The 3,762-nt window shown below is 52.9% G+C and overlaps 1 protein-coding gene across 1 annotated transcript in view; it reads left to right on the forward strand.

The window, feature by feature from the left end:
- Window positions 1-838: 838 nt before the first annotated feature.
- The window catches only part of WWP1 (WW domain containing E3 ubiquitin protein ligase 1), a 63,195-nt gene continuing 60,271 nt past the window's right edge, over window positions 839-3,762 (forward strand). Inside the window, exon 1 of the mRNA XM_015565623.1 lies at window positions 839-928. The gene's annotated coding sequence lies outside the window, so the exon portion shown is untranslated. The remainder of the gene's footprint in view (window positions 929-3,762) is intronic.

Here is a 3,762-nt window from a genome sequence, read left to right on the forward strand (position 1 = left end):
GCCCACATGCTGTCCTTTAAGGCTGGGGCGATAGGAGGGCTTGCACACGTATGAATGTTTTACTACAAGCATACCAGCCGTGAAGTCCAACAGAAGATGTAAATTATTTGTCGCCTATAATTAAAGAGCTCATTTTAGGGGCTTATTTTATACATACACTAGAGGCCCAATGCATGGAAATTCATGCACTGGGGGGGGGGGGGCCTCCGGGGGGGGGGGGGTCCTTCAGCCCGGCCTGCCCCCTCTCACAGTCCGGGAGCCCGGAGGGGCAGGAGGCAACTCAGTGATCAGGGGAAGGTGACGCCCCATCACACCTCTGCTGCTGCCACTGTTGGCAGCACAAGCCTCGGGTGGCCCTGGTTACCTGAGCCCCAGGAGGCCCTGGGGGGCTGTGGGGCTGAGGGGACTGGGGGACTCCAGAAGGATATTAAATATCTTTTTATTGATTTCATAGAGGAAGGGAGAGAGAAACATCAGTGATTAGAGAGAATCATTAATCGGCTGCTTCCTGCACGCCCCACATTGGGGATCGAGCCCAAAACCTGGGCATGTGCCCTGACTAGTTCATAGGTTGATGCTCAACCACTGAGCCACACCAGCTGGGCTATACTTATTTTTAATAGACATACTGGTGTGGGCTTGATTTCAGGCTTTTTTAAGTTCCCTAGAGCTTTCAGGCTCCCGAGCTCCCTGCATGTCCTTGTCCCTGGGCTGTGTTCTCTCTTCTCGTTCCTGCAGGTTGGATTACCCACTTCCCCGGGCACCCCATGTGCCCCTTCATGTTCTCTCTGTTTCAGTAACGGTCACCTGAAAGCTCTTTCTTTGTTTGCAGGTTCATCTCTGCACTAGACTATGAGCCCCTTGGCAGGAGGAGTCGGGTCGTACGCATCTCTAGGCCCCCAGCGTCCCGTGCAGTTCCTGGTGCAGAGTGAGTGAGTGGCAGCTCTTTAAACTGAGACCATGTTTAACCGTCAGACTCCATACGTATTGATGACTGACTATGCCTGTGTGGGCCCAGCAATGACGTCATCATGGAAAACAGGGCTGTAGACTTGCACTGCTTCTGTGCTTGGGTTCGCCCTGGGTGAGACAGAGCCACGCCCCTCTCACCGGGCGCTGTGAATGAGGTGTGGGAACTGTTGACATTAACCATTTTAGTTGCGGTGTCTATCCCCTTTCAAGGAAGACAGTGCCGTTTCTGAACCATGTCTGTCGTGTCTCGCAGTTTAAGACGACTGCTCCTAGTCATCGAGGCATGCACTCAGAGTGGGGGGTCTTGGTGGCCAAGTGAAGGCAGCAGCAGCCTGGATGGGAGCTGGGGACCCAGCAGTAGAAGGAACGGTCCTTCACTCGCTGGCCCAGATTCCCAGTCTGCACAGTGTTTTCTTATTTTTTGTTAATCCTCACCCGAGGATATTTTTCCATTGGTTTTTAGAGAGAGTGGAAGGGAGGGGGAAACACAGAGAGAGAAGCAGTGATGTGAGAGACACAGCGATTGGTTGCCGGGGATCAAGCCTGCAACCAAGGTCTGCTCTTGACTGGAATCAAACCCAGACCCTTCAGTCGGTAGGCCAATGCTCTATCCACTGAGCCAAACAGGCTAGGGCCTGCAGTGTTTCAGACATCACAGTTCTTCTCGAAGAACTGACCCTGTGCATGTTTGTCTCTATTCTCTACAAGTACCCTTCTGTCTAATTCACTGATCATGTCCCTCGGTTTTCTTCTGACCTCCTTCCACGCAGATGAATGTCTTCACCTGGCCGTGGGTCCTCAGTCCTGCGCAGGGAGGCGTGTCTCTTCCTTGGCAGACTGAGTGCACGCCTCCATGAAAGCTGTGCCTTTCTCTCCTTGCTGACCTCCCATCCCCCAAGGGTACTGACCCACCCTCGCCTGCACCATCCTTGCCTTCTGTCATTCTTCAGATTTTTCAAGTTCGTAATTTGAGCATTCCGGTTTATATGTAATATATGGAAGTTAGTAATGAAAGCGAACATTTGGGAACTAACCACTCCCCTTAAGAGCGAGGGGAGTCCCCGCACAGTTAGAGTTGCCGTGGGTGCTGCTGTGACCCCGCAAGCCTGCTTCTCCCCAGCCCCGAAGTGACTGCTGTTCTGAACTGTTTTTCTTAAATCACCTCTTTTTATAACAGTGTCTCCACAAATATGTTTCTTTGTTTCGAGTTTTATAATTTTTGTTTATAGGCTTTTTAAAACTTGCACAAATAGTATTTTATTATGGAGGGCAGTATAATTTACAAATGTTTATACAATTTAAAAAAACACATTCAAACATCATAAAAGAATACATAGGAAAATCTCTTCCCCTCGTGTTGGTCTTCCCAGTCAGCTTGGCGGGCAGCACACTTACAGCCCTGACCTTGAGGGCTGCATTTTTCAGGTGTGGTTGGCTCAGGTGCAGGTTTGGAGTCCTGATCCTCTGCCACATTTCCTTTCAGACTCCTCCATAGTCCTTATCCCCACTCCGGGACCTGCAGGAGTTCCCACTTTGGGGACATGCCCCCACCTACCTGATTTTCATCTTCCCAGGTTGGTCCTTCCTGAGATGGTTGAGCCGGAGCCACTTCCCCACCTCTCGGTGGATCTCTGCTCTGGCCTCAGGCAGGATGCACACGTGACCCACCCACCCCCATCCACCCCCCTTGCTGGAGGGCCAGCCTTACTGTGAGCAGCCAGTCAGGTCTGGAAGTCTCAGGGGTGGAGAGGCCAGTCTTCTGCTTTCCTGAGGATTCACCTTCCGGGGACAGCTCACTCTGTCCTTCGAGCCCTCTGGTCTGACCTCTGACAGATGGGGCTGAGGTCCCTGTCTGAGATGACTCACTGGTGTCCGGGTTGCTCCTGAGCCCGAGTGTCTTCACTCTGCAGGCTGTGTTGCTGAGGCTGGCGTGCTGGTTTTGGTTCATCCAGCCGAGGCCGCAATTCTTCCTGGGCTTCTGCCGCTGTTCTTATACTTCCCGTCCTCCCCGAGCGGGTCTGCAGACTGTCCTCCACAGATGAGCAGCCAGACCGGAGGCACCGGAGGAACAGTCCTCTTCCAGGAGAGCTCTGAGGCTCTGCTTAAACTCAGGGTGTGGTGGGGCCTCTGTCATCAGCCTGCGAGCATCTGAGGGTAGTCATCTTTGGAGCTACTCGACTAAACGTCCCACCTGTCGTGTTGGTCTCTCTACCATCGGCTTTCTCTGTCGTCATCCCCCCTGTGGTCCACTACACAGCCTGTCTGCCACTGTGTGTCCTAAGTCATCGCGTCTGCCACAGCCTCTGCAGCCTCACTGGTCAGAGTAGTCTTGGCACCCTGTTGTGTGGCTTAGTGGTTGAGCAAGGACCCTGGAACCAGGAGGTTGCCAGTTCATTTCCTGGTCAGGGCACATGCCTGGGTTGCGGGCTCCATCCCTAGGGGCGTGCAAGAAGCAGCCGATCGATGATGTTCCTCTCTCATCATTGATATTTCTCTCTCTCTATCCCTCTCCCTTCCTCTCTTTCTAAAAACCAATAAAAAGATATTTTTAAAAAAATAGTCTTGGCTTCCATAACCATCTCCCTGCTTGCGTCAAAGGTGCCGTCCCCTCTTCCAGGTGCATACTCATTAGAGCTGTCTGCGGCAGGGCGCTGCCTCCGCCTGTGTTTGGTCGGAATCCTGGTTTCTTTCTTGCTGTCTTTACTCAGCCATATCCACACAGTTCTGTTACCTGGAGACTCCGCATGAGGCTCAGGCGCTGCTCATGGTGCTGGCGGGGGAGGGGGGGGG

Source organism: Myotis davidii, unplaced genomic scaffold, assembly GCF_000327345.1.
Source record: "Myotis davidii unplaced genomic scaffold, ASM32734v1 scaffold272, whole genome shotgun sequence".
Taxonomy (NCBI): Eukaryota; Metazoa; Chordata; class Mammalia; order Chiroptera; family Vespertilionidae; genus Myotis; species Myotis davidii.